The sequence below is a fragment of the Diceros bicornis genome, chromosome X (genome assembly GCF_020826845.1).
Source record: "Diceros bicornis minor isolate mBicDic1 chromosome X, mDicBic1.mat.cur, whole genome shotgun sequence".
Taxonomy (NCBI): domain Eukaryota; kingdom Metazoa; phylum Chordata; class Mammalia; order Perissodactyla; family Rhinocerotidae; genus Diceros; species Diceros bicornis.
In genome coordinates, this window is record NC_080781.1 from 49,997,173 (window position 1) to 50,014,476 (window position 17,304).

Genomic DNA, 17,304 nt, shown 5'->3' on the forward strand with positions numbered 1-17,304 from the left:
TATCTTCTACAATGTCAACATCTCACTTCAGAGAACTATTCCTTAACCATAGGTGACTTGGACTTAGTCTTTGTTTCTTAGGTTCAGAAACAGCTCTATGTTGCTTAAGCTCTTGTTTGCAGCCTTGTTTCCGTTTTCTATCAGGTTACAGCTCTTTCTGGGAGGGATCAGATTTATCTTTTGAAAAGAAGGAATAGGAGGGAAGATTTAATTGACATAGTAAAAACAATCACTTTCTGCATGAAGTCTGAACTGAAAATACATCACTGTTGCAAAGAAGCACAGATATCATGAACAGTCCTATGGTCCAGACTGGTCCACACCAGTCCATGACATTTTCAGATCCTTATTATGTGTGCCATTTTTGTCAATGAAAAATATTATCCTTGATTTTACTTAATGAAAACGGTGAATACAAATCCTGTTGAGTGTTTTTTTAACTAAATATAGTCTTATCACTGTTTTATTCTCTAAGCCTTGTAATTAATAAATTTTAAAATTTCTCCTAAATACTAAACTATAGACACTATTGAGTAAACCAATAAATTATGACTCTAAAACAATATTTTTATTTGAAATAAATCCATTTTTTCCTGAGTTTTAAGTAAAATTAACTCGATAAAGAGGCTCTAAATTTTGAACTTCAAGGAGAATTGTACCTGATTATGTTAAACCTATTTTATATTTTCTGACTCCTAGTATTTAAAAATGTAGAATATCAAAGGTACTTTACGAATTAAGCATAGCAGTAGAGTAGTAGCAGTCAACAGACATAGAAGAGATATTAAAACAATATATTGCACTCTACCAATGCAAATTGAATTTGGATTATTCTAATGCTTAATTGTTTCCAGATATGTCTGTTTTTGAAGATTTTATTAACTGATTAAGACCAGCAATTTATCATGCAGAATACTACAATGAAGGAATCAATGCAACCTTCAAATAACCCTAATTTATAAATAAGAGGTATAATCTTACTTCTTAGGACACTTTTTCAAATGCAGTCAGTAATCTAGTGCTTTATTTTCGCTAAAGCATCACCCTCCTCACACACCTCCCCCAACTCAGTTCATTCCTCAATCTCAGTTCTCCACCCTCAGTAATCTTTATTCTGTCTTCCTGTCAGTGCTGAAACAGCTTGAAATGGATAGGGATGTGGGCCTTTAGGGACTGATGGTCAGGGCAGAGAGTTTATAGAAAGGATTTTAATTAAAGTCACGGCCAAGCAACCCTGGTCATTGCAGTGTTTGTGATAATGTGACGCAGAGTCAGAGAATCATGAAACAATACAGCAATGAAGATCTCTAACGGTTGCTGGAGGTTGGAAGTTAGCAATAAGCAAAAGGCAAGGCAAGTACAGCTCTCAGCATCAAGAACCAGAAATGAAAAAGAGATGAGGTAGTAAAGTAGCATTCAGCAGAGGAATATGTCATCATCAAGGAGATTTAACCACTGTAGGAGTTTTCAGAAGATTCAAGCTTCTTGTCAGTTATATGATTATCGTGTGTCAGTGACTAATCACCACATGAATGCCTGGAACTGGGATTGGGAACCAGAATTAGACTGAGGTCTGAAGTTAATGGATAAGAGAGTAGCAGTAGCTCCTGATAGTTCAATTCTAATATTTTCCACAACAAACTCATCTTTTCAAAAGCTTCACCTTCCAGTTCTGTCTGGTTACCTCCATACCTCTCTGTAGTCATGATCAGTCACTCTGATCATCTGCATAACTAATTTATTTGGCTGCCCCAGTGTCATTTAAAATGTGACATGCCACAAACTGAATCTACCCTTCCCTTTCTAAATAAACTTCGTTCTCTTCAATACTTCTCTTGAAACTGGGATCCATTTTCAACACAACCTTCTTAAACAGTTCTTGTATCAATTAAGTCACCAAGTGAAGTCTTGCCAACATCAAAACTTCAGATCCTACTTCATATCCCTCTCTTTTTGTTAATTTCCATTGTCCCCTTCAAGGCTGTTGTGGCCTTATTAGAGGTTTTCAAATTCCAGTCTGAGGTCATGCTACCCTTGGAAGCTTTGCCGAAAATTCAGATTCTTAGGCCCCAACCCTGAACCTGACTCATAATTCCTAGGGAATAGGACCAAGAAATATATACTCTAAACCCCCTGGTTAATTCCAATGATCAGTCAGTCTTGCAATTACTGATCTCAATATCTGCTGATATTTACTATAAGGTGCAATTTCATGGTGGATAGAACTAGGAAAGAGGCAATTAGGATGGAACGGACTAGATAGAAGTATTTTTGGAGGAGAGGAAGATGAAGGAGCAAGGCGTGATGATCAGATTCCTGCTTTGATCAATTGGGTATATGATACCCAGATATCAACTGGGTACCATTCACTGAGACAGAAAATATAGAGAGAGTATAAGGGGTAGATATGTGGTATGAAATGATATTTTCACTTTTTGGATTTGAGTTTGAGATGCCTATGGCACCAATTAGTAGCCCCAATGCATGAAACAGGAAACATTGACGTTGACAGGAATGGGACTTAGTCTAATGTCAAATAATTTTGAAGAGTTGAAAATGTAATACTAACACCAGTCATTTTATTAAAACAGGAGTAAGTAGATAATGGTAAACATAACATTTGATTATAGTGGCGCCTAGAAGAAAAATATCTTAAGGCAATCGTAATGTCTTTCTTGACTTATTCGTTTATTTATTCAATAAGAATTTATCAAAATTCCCTCTCTTATTCCCTCAACAAATTTTGAAAGATTACTAATATAGTGTTTTCAGAATATACTTTGGAGAGCAAAAGTAGAAGCATGTGGTCAGTTCAAGGCAATTTATCATAATCCAGATAAGAGAGAAACGGCTCAGAGCAGTGGAGGTGGTAAAGGTGGTCAAATATTGGTTATAATTTCAATGTAGAAATAATAGGATTTTCTGATGGATCATATGTGAAAGACCAAGATAAGAGACAAGTGAAAGATGACTTCAAGGTTTTGGACCTTCATTTCTTGAAGTTTTGAGTTTTCATCAATTGAGATGGGGAAAGTCGAAGGTGGAGCAAGTTTGGGGGAAGAGGAGATTAGGTATTATGTTTAAAAAATGTTGAATTCAAGATGTTTAATAGACATCCAGATGACAATGTTAAGTAGGAAGTTAGATATATAAGATTGGGTTTCAAGGGATATATCTAGGTCTAGATATGAATTTGAAAGTCTTTTGCTGTGATTTAAAGCCATAAGACTGAATGTGGTCACTAAGTGAGTGTACAATAGTAAGGAAAAAGAGTCAAGGACATATCCCTGAAGCCATCTAACATTAAAGTTAATGCTGATGAGGAGGAAACAACAAAGGAAACAACAAAGGAGATAAGAGGTCAGGTGCCATTTATGATGAAGAGTAATAGGCCATAAAAATTATGATTTGTTAAAGCTTAACATTCCCCTATTTAAAGTAAACATATATATTCTTAATTTTAAATGATCTGTTAAGGCATTGGTTTCTGAAAGGTATTGTATAACCTTTTTAATAATTTTGAATTTCTATATATTTTGGAAGAAATATTCAGAATTTTCTGGAGTCTGTGTATTAGGGACAGGGCATTTTATGAGTATAGCATGTCTGTAAAGTCTAAGAAATATTTTCAGAATAATTATCTATATACAAACTTGAAATAAGCATACAAAGAGGATGAAATGTTCCTTAATCAATAAGTCAATTTGATGGCAATAATGCATTTTTGAAATTTAGAAATAAGATCAAGTTAGAGCTAACAGAGAAAGGCAGAAAAGTCACTTTTTTTGAAGTAGTCCGTCTGTAAAAATTATCTTAATCAGATGCTGCATACATATACACTGTGAACATTTGCATGTATGTTAGAGTGTTTGTTTACAACATTATCCAACATGTAATAGAATTATCAATTTAAATAAGAAAACATCCTGGTCAGAAGCGAATGGCGGTATGATGGACTGTATCTGGTGCCATAGTTTTCTTTTATTTTCATGAGATAATTTTGAGTCTTGAAAAAACTGATAAGTATACAAATTACTTCATGAAGTTATTTAGTTAGGAGTTAAGAAAAAATCATGGTATTGGTCATGAATCTAAAAATAGCATAGGGAATTAGAAAGGAAGTAATATCTGTATTAAATTTTAAAAAAGTTCACTCTGTGCTGATGAGTTTGAAAGGGACAGAGGTCTATTCAAAAACTGAACTTTCTGATGGGATAAAATAAATCTTCAAACTCAGGGATGGAACATGTATCCCTGAAAATGAAATTATGTTGTGAATTTTCCTTAAGAAGAGAGAAATTCTCCTTATGATTTGGGTTGTCTAAAAGTGAATGCACACCCCATGAGCTGGCTGGAAAGTCTAGAAGGAGAAGAAATTTAATCTTGTATTGGTTCTGTCCATCCACTATAGTGGGCTTCTGAGATGTTGTTTGACACTACTAATGATCAATCTGCTTTCTAGTATATTAATTATATTATATAATATATTATAAAAGTATTATAAATTACTTTGCGTGTTCTAGAATTTTATATAAATGAATCATATAGAATACTCTTTTTTCATGGCCTCTTTCATTCAGAATAATGATTTTGAGATTTATCCCTGTTGTTGCATATACCAATAGTTTATTCCTTAAAATAATGGAAAGGTATAGTGAAGTAAACTAAAGTAGAAGGAACTAATAAAAAAATATAAAATAAATAAAATTTAAAACATAAAACAGTAGAATTAATAATCTTATTATTAATCCATCATATAACAGGTAAGGATAAAAAGCTATAAAAAATTTAAGATCTCTACATTAAAATCTACAAGACAGGCAGATCAGTGGTTGCCTGGGAATGGGGGTGGAGGAAGGAATAGATTACAAAGAGGTACAAGAAAACTTTTTGGTCTGGAGGAAGTGATTGTTATACTGATTGTAGTGATGGTTTCAAAGGTGTATATCTATGTCAAAACAGATCAAATTGTACACATTAAATATGTGCAGCTTTGTGTCCTTCAATTATCCTCCAATAAGATTAAAACAAATAAATGTAAATATATATATATATATTGCTCTTCACTAGTCCTTAAGCTGATGGCTTTTCAGTCACTTACATTGTAAAGCTCATTCTCTAGTAAATTTTTCAATAAGTGATAATAGGAGCAAAATTCTGATATATTTTATGTTCATAATAATTGTTTACTGCCTTTATACTTGGGGATAAATTTAGGTACATATAAAATACATGGCTTAAACTTTGCTTCCTAGGTATCTTAAATATGTTACTTAACTGTTTTCTGACATAAAGTGTTGCTATTATAAAGGATAACACTAATCTGATTTTCTTTCCTTCATTAGTGACTTGGACTTTTTTACTAGATGCACAAAACATTTTTTTTTACTGTTCAAAATAAAATAATTTTACTAGAATATATATTAATATTGGCCTTTCTGATTCAATTCCCCAGATATGTGGTGTGACTACATAATATATGATTAAATTTTATTTTATTATATAAAGGCTTTTCTGAATAATAATTTTAGTGTTGGATTGAGAGAAATGTGTTAATGTCTCCTATTATAATTGTTTCTGCTTAGTGGCTCTATTATGTTGGCTTTTTTTCTGAAGCACTGTCTGTAGTTTTGAATTTGAATAGAAAATATCAGGATAAAATCAAGATGCTCTGAATTTTCCCAGCTATGTCCTCTGTAAAAGCTTAGAAATAATGACTAACCCAATAGTAGACCAGATGTGATCTCTAAATACCAATTCCCAACATAAAGAACCCAGTATTCTTGGAGAAATGACTGATTCTAGGACTAGGCAGGAAACATACAAGATGAGTTTGGGACATCTTGCCGTACAAGAAATTAAGGAAGTTATAAAAGAACACATAGTCTTGTAAAAAGAAGTAAAGAGCCAAATTAAAAGAGCACCCAGTGGACAAAGCTGTGTGATATTGGGCTGTGTGATATGAGATGTTATTAACATCTCATACCCTCAGTGTAAACATCTTCTACAGCAGTGTTTCTCAAACTGTACCTTTCATGAGAATCACCAGGGTGCTTGTTTAAAACATAGATTCTCAGGCTCTATCTCAGACATCATGAATTAGGAACTCTAGAGGTAGGGCCTTGGAATAATTATTTTTAGTAAGTGCCCCTGGGCAATTTAGATAATCAGCAAAGTTTTGGAAACACTGCCTTAGAGAAACAGAACTACTGTTTGAAAGAATTTGAGTTCAGGTGCATGGAATGAGCTAAGATGTTTTCTTTTGTTAAATAGTATTTTTTTTAGAGGAGTCTTAGGTTTACAGAAAAATTGAGTAGTAGAGAGAGAATCCATATATCCTGCAACCATTTTCCCTTATTGTTAACATCTTACATTAGTATGGTATATTTGTTACAATTAATGAACCAATACTGATATATTATTATTAGATAAGTCCATAGTTTATTCAGATTTCCTTAGTTTTTATTTTTATTTTTTTTTAATTTTTTGTTTATTGCAGTAACATTGGTTTATAACATTGTATAAATTTCAGGCCTGTTCCCATTTCAGGATCCCATTCTAGATAACACATTATATTTAGCAGTCATGTTTCCTTAGGCTGTTCTTGACTATGACAATTTCCCATATTTTTCTTGTTTTTGATGATGTTGACAGTTTTGAGGAGTACTGATCAGGTATTTTGTAGACTGTCCATCAATTGGGATTTCACATTTTTCTCATAATCATATTATGGGTTTGGGGGAGAAAGATAACAGAAGTAAAATGCCATTTTCAACACACCATATCAAAGGTGCATACTATCAACATGACTTAGGTCTGCGGTATCAATCTTCATCAGCTGGATGTGGAAGTGTTTGTTAGGCTTCTTCATTGTAAAGTTGCCCTTTTTTTTCTTCCCTTTTCCATATTCTTTGGAAGGAAGTCACTCTGCACAGCCCACACTAAAGGGTGAGAAGTTGTGTTCCCCCACCTTGAGGGCAGAGTATCTACATAAAATATTTGGAATTCTTCTGCACAAGATATTTGTCTTTTCTCCCACATTTATTTATTTATTCATTCATTAAATCACTTATTTCTATCACTATGGACTCATGGATATTTACTTTATACTTTTTATTTTGTTGCTCAAATTGTTCCAGGTTTTGGCCCTTAGGAGCTTTGTCATTTGGCTACACTGTCCCTTTGACATGCCTCGATCAATGTGGGATTTGTTGTTATTCTTGATGTTCACTCCCTTACTTTCTGAAATTATAAGATTCTCCAGGCTCGGCTTGTATATTTCCCATCTCAATCTTAGGATTAGTCATTTCTTCAAGGATTCCTAGCTCCATTTATTGAAGAATGGTATTAGAAACCAAGATCTGGGCAGTAGGTGCGTTCATTACTACTGGAGTGTTGTTGCTTTTAGGCCTGCTCAGCTGACATCATTTCTCCCTTAAACTTTTGGTTGAATTCTCCAGTGAAACCATCTGGTAGTAGTGCTTTCTATTTTTGAATGTTATTAATTATTGATTAAATTTCTTTAATAGATATAGGCCTATTCAGATTATCTATTTCTCTTTTTGTGAGTTTTGATAGTTTTGTCTTTCAAAGAATTGGTCTGTTTCATCTAAGTTATAAAATTTGTAGGCGTAGAGTTGTTTATAGTATTCCTTATTATCCTTTTCATGTCCCTGGAAACAGTAGTGATGACCCCTCCTTTATTTCTAATACTGGTAATTTATGCCTTCTCTATTTTTCTTGGTTAGCCTGGCTAATTTTTTATCAATTTTATTGATCTTTTCAAAGAATCAGTGTTCGGGTTCATTGATTTTTGCCTATTGCTTTCCAGTTTTCAATTTCATTGGTTCCTGCTCCAATTTCAATTATTTTCTTCTGCATGCATTAGGCTAAAATTGGTGTTGTTTGTCTAGTTTACTAAGGTAGAAGCTTAGATTATTGATTTTATATCATTCTTCTTTTCCAATATATGTATTTAATGTTATAAATTTCCCTCAATGCATTGCTTTCACTGCATCCCACGAATTTTTATAAGTTGTATTTTCATGTTCATTTTGTCTGAAATAATTTATAATTTATCTTGAAACTCTTTCTTTGACCCATGTGCTGCTTAATCTCCATATATTTGGGGATTTTTCTAGCTATCCTTCTGTTAATGATCTCTAGTTTCATTCCATTGTGATCTGAGAACATAGGTTGTATGATTTCTCTTCTTTTACATTTGCTAGTGTTTGACAGCTTAGAATGTCATCTATCTTGGTGAATATTCCATGTGAGCTTGAGAAGAATGTCTATTCTTCTATTGATGGATGCAATATTCTATAAATGTCAATTAGACGAAGTGGATTGATAATTTTGGTCGGGTCAACTTTATCCTTCAGACTATAATAGTGGATTTGTCTATTTCTCCTTTCAGTTTTACCTTCTTTTGCTCCATGTCATTTTTGATTTTTTTTTTCCCTGAGGAAGCTTCGTCCTGAGCTAACATCCATGACAATCTTCCTCTACTTTTTAGTATGTGGGCTGCCAGCACAGCATGGCTGCTAACAGAGTGGTGTAGGTCCATGCCGAGAACCAAACCCGGGCTGCCAAAGCGAAGTGCACTGAACTTAACCACTAGGCCACCGGGGCTGGCCCGAGCTTCATGTATTTTGATTCTGTTGTTAAGTACATATGCATTTAGGATTGTTATGTCTTAGATAATTGACCCCTTTATCATTAGGTAGTGCCTCTCTTTATCTCTGATAATTTTCCTTGCTCTGAAGTCTGCTTCATCTGAAATTAATACAGCTACCCTAGCTTTTTAAAAAATAATGTTAGCATGATGTATCTTTCTCCATTGCTTTACTTTAAACCTATCTGAATCTTTGTATTTAAAGTGGATTTCCTGTCAACAAATACTGTTGGGTCTGTTGTTTTATTTATTTTTTAATATATATCCATTAAAACAATCTAAGTCTTTTGTGTATTTAGACCATTCCCATATAGAGCAATTATTGTTATAGTTGGATTAACATCTTGCATGTTTGTTAACTGTTTTCTACGCTTTGCAATTGCTCTTCATTTCTTTATTTCTCCCCCTACATTTCTTTCTTTTCTAGTTTTATCTGACCATTTTTATGATTCTATTTTATCACTTCTCTTAGAATATCAATTATACCTCTTTTTAAAATTATTGGAGTCTGCTTCTGGTGCTTGCTTTTTATCTTCAAACTGTTTTTCTCTTGCCTTTTTGAATGATTTGTAATTTTTTGTTGAATGCGAGACATGATTTATCAGGTAATAGGAACTGAGGAAAACGTCTTTATTGTGAGGTTTTACATTAATCTGGCCTTGAGTTGGGCTGTGCTTAATGTCTGCTGTTGCTGTATGTGGCAAAGATTTCAAATTCCTCTAGCGTCCTTTTTTTTCTGTCTTTCCTGTTGACCTTTGGCTTCTCTAAGAACTTCTCCTTAGATAGAGTCTGCATCTTCAAGCTCTTTCAGCTGTAATCCTGTTTTTATACTGGAGCCCTATTGATATTGTAGGTAAGGTGTAAGGGAGATGAAGCCTTCTATAATCTTATAAATTTAGTGGGTCTTTTAGTGGGTGTGTGTCCCTGGACTATGACCTTTTCAAGTGTTTCTTAGCATCCCCCACCCTCAGGTGAGACAGGAAGCCTAGTGGGCATTAGAGTTGAGTAAATGTTTGCCCCTAGGTGAGATAAGTCTCTGAAAAAGTCTTTTCCCCTGGAAAGTAGGCCTTTCTTATAGAAAGGCTTCATGCATGTTTCAAAATGTTTCTTCTTCCCATTTCTCTACTATTTGCATAAGGGGAATTTTCTTGATTCTTCACTATGAGAACCTGGTGGGGTTTCTGGAGGTAAAATCCACAAATATATGAGAGCCTCAAAATACTGCGGTCCCCAGGAGTTTCTCACTCTCAAGCTAGTCCACGCTTAGCCTCCAGCAATTTGTCATATTACTAAGTCTCTCTACCAGTTTTTTGCTTCAACAGCTTCTGTTGCAGGTAAGCAGATCTTGGATGTGATTTTCTGTATTCACCTGCCTCTCCACATGTCAGGGAGGTAGTTTGCCCTATGAACTTAATTCTTTGATGGGTCCAAGGAAAGGAATTGATATTCAGGTTGTTCAGATTTTTCTTGTCATAAGGATGGGAGAGAGAATTTCAAATCTTTTTACGTGTTGGAGTTAAAACCAGAAGTCTACTATTTTCTTTTAAAGTTAGTGGATTTATTAACTTCTGGTTGATGAGAGATGGGGAATAAACAATTATTAAACAATGATCCTAGATACACACAGGCATTAACCTTTAGAATAAATGAAATTGAAACATTTCAAATATTGGTATTTCTTGTCTTTTCTTCAATATTTCCTATAGAATCTCTTCCAAATTATGCTGGTTTGTTCTAAATATGGCACACATCATTCACACACAAACATAAACACACACAGAACACACACAGACTTTCTTACATGTATTTCTTACCTTCTTAATCCTCTTATAAAAGTGCTAAGAAATTTAAAAAAAGAATTATATAGCATATATGACAAAGGCCAATTACAAATTTGATATATCTCTACATTTTATTTTACAGCATTATTTGAGAGATTTCAAAGCCTTCAAAGAGTTAGCTTTATTTTGTGAAAATCTTCATGTTCCTACTTAACACATTTTAATAAAATGTTGCAGAACGTTTTTATAGAGGAAATCCAATGTTTTACAAAAAGGTAGTTTTAATTTAGGAGAATTAAATAATCTATTCTGTTTTAAAAAGATTATTCTAATTGCCCAGGGAGTAGGTAGGGTACTAATATATTTCCTGTAGGTAATATTCATTCAATATTCAGACAGGAACTCTCTGAGGCAATGGGCTTATAGTTGTGAAGAAGACTAAAACAATCCTTCCTTTCAGGAAGCTTATGCTTTAGTGAATACTACAGACAATTCTATGACATAGTGTGATAAGAGCGATAGTATCATGGTATATTAGTCATGGAGATATATACATATATATCCAGAAGTAAAAGAAGTTCATTCCAAGAAATGAAAGAAGTTCAGTGTAGCAAGATTATATTCATAGGGCAAGAAGTAGAAGCTGGAGACATAAGAAATTTGTATCTTATTCCAAGACTAACAGGAAGAAACTGAAGGGGATTTGGAAAAGCAGTGACAAAAGCAGATTTATTCTTCAGAAAGATTCTAACCACTTTGTGAAAATATGAAAATAGTACATTGACTCAAGGATGTAGTATTAAGCATGAAGAGGTGGGGACACTTTTCAGGAATGGTTATGGCATTTAAGTGACAGAACATGGTGATAACTGACTGTGAGTATAGATGGAGAGGGATTCAGGCAATGGTGATGTCCAGATTTTTGGCTTGGTCAACTGGGAGACATAATGAAGATACCTTTCAATGAAAGAAATAATATTTGAATAGGACACATTCATTTTGCACATGCTGAGTTTGAGGTGTCTGTGGGGCATCTGAGCTTAGATAAATGACACTGGAAAGGCAAAACAAAATGTATTAATTCAAATAATGCAGGAAAATCAAGTTGATAAAAAGGGTTTAGAATTACAGAAAAATCTGGGAAAACTGTATACAGATATTCTCAATAAATATCATAGAATCATTCCATTATTTCAGTATTGCTACTTATTCAAGCTCATTTGAACAGAGCCTAGAAATCTTTTCAGTTAATCTGACAAATAAAGTTAAATATACTTCAGCTTTAAATTTTTATTCTTTTATTCTTTGTACGTTTGTACATACCATCATATTTGTTTTTGTAATATTCCAGGACACAAAGTAGAAACTATTGAGTTTAGTTACTCTCTGAAATTTGTATAGTACAGATGATAGAAATGGAGCCTATTCTAAAGAATTAATATATGTTACAATGCTAATGTTTGAAAAGTAGAAAATATTTAACAAATGCAATATATTTTTAACTGGTAAAGAGAATATATGCAAAATAATGCATTGGACATTAGTGGATAATAATTAAATAGATGGAAGTTTAGTACACATTGATCTTTCATTTAAATGAAATTTGGTTAATTCAGCAGGCATTTATTCTTGGCTAAAATCTAAGACACTAAGCATGTCTACTTAATTCATCTTTAACTAGGCCCCTGGGAAAGCACAGAATGCTACAATCTTCTAACACAAAAGAAATAGGTTAAATATTAATTTGAATACTTGAAAACAGGAAAACAGTTATGCTTCTTTTGTTTATTTCTAAAACAATCATCCTGAAATATTCCCTAAGACTAAAGTAGAACATAGAATATAGAAGAGCCAGGTGTCCTGGCCATACATTACAAGATTATACAGAGTAGGTAAAAATGGAGTTTTTACTGAACATGCTTTAGTTAATAATGTTTTACATAATAATTTTATTTGAATCTACCACTTGGAACACATTTGTAAAGAATGTTCTTCTTGTTGCATTTAAACAAGAAGCACTGCTATTTCCGGAAATTAAAAACATCACAATAAAAATCAGGTCTTCTCATTTTAAGGAATCTATGTATTGTTAGAGAGACAAAGAGAATGATTTTGCCAGAATCTTTCCTCATAACTTCAAGACCACATATTCCTTAAATGTAATGCAGCTTATAAAAATTTCAAGCAAAAAGGAACTTACATACATATTATTTAATATCATCTACAGGTTTAGAGAAGACTTACTTTATTAAACATAATGTTTAACATAAATTCCTTTCTATAAAGAAAGGAAAACAGAACTAGAAATATTCATAAAATGTATCAATAGTGTATCCAAATTATTTTCACAAAATATGAATTGGATATCTAAATACATTAGCAGTCAGATATATTCAGAAAAAAGGCAAAGTATCCATTGTTATTCAGCATTTAACCAAAACATTAGACATATTCTAATCAAAACACAAAATAAACACAATTTCACAAATGGTCTTGGAGATAAAGGATTTGAATTAAAGAAGAAAAACAAATTGTGAAAAAAGAGTTAATATTGATATGTGTCAAGAATAAATAGTACACTGTAATAGGATAAAAGAGGTTTTAGAGTTATTCATATTTGTACAAATCTCTACACAGAAAACTATATATCTATCTATACACACACACATACACACACACACATGCATATATATATATATCTCAAGGGAAATTAAAAAAACACTTAAATGGAAGGAATATACTATGTTCATGAATTAGAAGACTCAGTATTGAATCCCAAATAAAGTCCAAGCACTTTTGCTGTGAAAATTGGCAAGCTGATTCTAAGTGTATACGAAAAAGCAAAGGGCCTATAATGGTCAAGATAAACTTAAAGAAGAACAAAGCTGGGAAATTTACACTACCAAATATCAAGACTTATTATAAAACTAAAGTAGTACTGGTGCAAGGACAGACAGATGGAACCAAACAGCACAGAAACAGACTCAAACACATATGGACACTTGATACGTGACAAAATGAACACTGCAAAACAATGATGACAGGGTAGTGTCTTTAATCAATGGGGCATTTGCAAAAATTAATTCAAGGTAGATTGTGGATAGAAATGTGAAAGGAAAAACAAGTTTCTAGAAAGTAGTAACATAGTAGAATATCTTCATAATCTTGAGGTATGCAACAGTGATTTTTTTGTTGTTTGTTTTGTGAGGAAGATCAGCCCTGAGCTAATATCTGTGCTAATCCTCCTCTCTTTTGCTGAGGAAGACCGGCTCTGAGCTAACATCTATTGCCAATCCTCCTCCTTTTTTTTTTCCCCAAAGCCCCAGTAGATAGTTGTATGTTATAGTTGCACATCCTTCTAGTTGTTGTATGTGGGACGTGGCCTCAGCATGGCTGGAGAAGTGGTGTGTCGGTGTGTGCCCAGGATCCGAACCCAGGCCGCCAGTAGCGGAGCGCACGCACTCAACCACCAAGCCATGGAGCCGGCCCTGCAACAGTGTTTTTAAAGACAAAAAGCACAAACCAAAAGAGAAAACATTGAAAACTGGACCTGGTTAAAGTTAAAACTTTTATTCATCAAAAAACATTATTTATAAGAGGGAAAGGTGTGAGATAATATCTTTGTCATATATCTAACCAAAAAGTTTATTTATCCTGAATATATAAAGAACTCTTAAAAATCAATAAGAAAAAAAAGACAAAACTTTCACTCACTGAAATAAGCACAAGACCGAAATAGGCACATTCAAAAGAACATATCCAAATGTCCAATAAACATGAAAAGGTTTTCAAGCTCATTAGTCATCAGAGAAATGCAAATTTAAAACCACAATAAAGTACTACTAGACAACCAATCAGAATGGCTAAAATTAATAAAAGATGAAAATACCCATGGTTGGCAAGGACATGAAGCAAATAGAACTCTTACACACTACATTTATAAACCATTTCGGAAAACCAACAGTAACTAATTAATTCGAAACATATGCTATCATATGACTCTAGCATTCTACTCCTAGGTATTTAATCAACAGAAATCTATATGCAATCGCACTGAAATATATACACAAGAATAGCACTATTTGCAGTAGCCCAAATCTAGAAACAATGCAAATGGCCATCGACTTTTGAATGCATATCATGTGATTCCATATAGAAATTCAAATGAGTTAACTGCTACACTCAATAAAATGAATAAATCTTACAAACATAATGTTGAGGAAATGAAGCCAGTCATAAAATAATATTTACTATATAATTTTATATACATTTATAAAATCAGCAAAACTGATAACATTAGAAGTCAGGATAGTGGTTATCATTGCAGAAGAGTGGGGACTTTGAAAGGGAGAGGATACAAAAGGGGTAGCTAAGGAGCTGGTAGAGTTCTATTTCTTGGGCAAGGTGGTGGTTACACAGTTCTGTCTTTCATATTGGTGAAAATTCATCAAGGTATACACTCATATTTGTGTACTTTTTGCACGTATGTTGTACTTCAAAAAATATGTAAATATAAATTCTATAAATGAAAAAACTGTGAAATGCTATGTGGTTGCTTGAAACAAAATAAAAAAATAATTAAAACATAATATAGTTTCAAAAATGCTTACATATAAGCATTCATCTGACTGTGTATTAAAAAGAATAATCAACAAATCCCAAATAAGTAAAAACTTTAAATGTTAGTAATTTCAATGATCTGATTCAAATATCCGCTGTAAGTGGAAAAGAAAAACTCCTCTACAGAATATTTCTTGTGGAAAGCACCATCTACTCAGAGTGTCAAGTAAAATAATAAGCTCTAATTTGACTACATTTTGGCATTTCATATGGTGGCCTAAATTAAAGAAACTACTCTCTTCACTGGTTACTATGGATTCTGGGTGATTCTCTATGTAGCTAGTAGTAGAGAGACAATCATTAACTACTGTAATAATGTCTATTTGATAGCTTTATATTGCTAACTGTAACTGGAAAATACAGAAAATATTCAAAAAGTGCTACTGAAATTTCTATCCAGATGTGGTTGATCAAAGATTTTTAAGAAAGTAGAAAAACATGTGACCCTATCGTAAAAATGTTCCTTATTTTTTTAACCATAGTGCATTCTTTTTTCAACCTTTGGGAAGAATTTTCAATGCTCTTTACTACTGTCTTACTATGGATATATGAATGGAAAGTTAATTCAATATTAGCCACAAATCCACGTTACATTTTACATTTGTGAAATATTTTTGTTGTTGTTGCAGAAGAATCTATTATGAATCATAGTCAGAATCACCTCCCAAATAAAATATAATGAAATATTATTATATTTAAGGATAGTGTATATTTTATATTTGGGTTTCAAAGTTTAAGTTCTATAAAGTGACCTTTGTAAAAATAAAATATAATACCAGCTAGTCAACATTTTAAGGTCCCAATTAATGACAATGTTTTACATGGAGTTTTAAAAAATGGGCTTCTATATGTTCATACAATATGGAAGATCATATTCATTGGCAAACTTGATAAATATAAATGGATAATTTTAAATAATAGAATCAAATAGGATTTTTCCTATGAAATTGATCTTAGCACAGAATTTACTTAATATTTTACTCCTCAACTTTTTCGAAGAACTCTATCACTGATCTATGAATGGGGAGAAGCCTGCCTCACTTTCTCCATTTTCAAAGTAGCCGATATTCCAAGGCTATCATTCTAAATATTCCTTTTTGTGTGTGTGAGGAAGATTGGCCCTGGGCTAACCTCACTGCCCATCTTCCTCTACTTTATATGTGACACTGCCACAGCATAGCTGGACAAGTGGTGCATCAGTCCATGCCCGGGATCCGAACCTATGAACCCCGGGCTGCCAAAGCCAAGTGCATGACCTTAACTACTACACCACCAGGCAAGCCCCCTAAATATTTATCTTAAAAGAGCTCTAATTTTCGGGCCGGCCTGGTGGTGTAGTGTTTAAGTTCGCACGCTCCATTTCAGCGGCCCAGGGTTCGCAGGTTTGGATCCTAGGCACAGACCTACATGCTGCTCATCAAGCCATGCTGTGGCGGCGTCCCACATACAAAACAGAGGAAGATGGGCACAGATATTAGCTCAGGGCCAATCTTCCTCAGCAAAAAGAGGAAGATTGGCAATGGATGTTAGCTCATGGCCAATCTTTGTCACCAAAAAAAAATAAATAAATAAAGAGCTCTAAGTGTTATTGCTTCCAACATCCAAAGATTGAGACATACTCAAATAGATGTGGGAAAATATGCCCCCCTACACAAAAAAAACTTATTGAGTCAAAACAGTTTTTAAGTGGAGATAAGGTATTAAATGTTGACATTTGCTTTTTCACTATCATAAATCTGATTGAATTATTGTTAAAATTATAACAAAATAATTAATAATTAGCACGAGGAAGCTACAACATATGTGAATTTGAGGGAAAAATGCTAAATTTTGTTAGAAATAGCAAGTACTAAGGTTTGACTCTAGTAGGTGTTAACTTTCTGATGCAGGCACTTTTGACAGGAAAGGACTCACTGTGGCATCACTAAAGTTGGAACTAGCCTGGAATAAACTGCTGCTGCTCCATTTGCTGGAATTTCCACTAGGGTTCTCTATTCTGGCCAATTTCCAAGCACACATGTGGCCAGCTTCCCTCTGTCATGTGAGCTAAATCTCGCCCTGAAGTTATTTTCCCATTTTATATTGTAAACAGATGATGTAATCTATGTAGAAATAGAAGTATATTGATGTACACCTGAAATTTTTACAATGTTATAAACCAATGTTACTGCAATAAACAAAAAATTAAAAATAAATAAATAAATAAATAAAAAGAAGGAGATTAGTCTT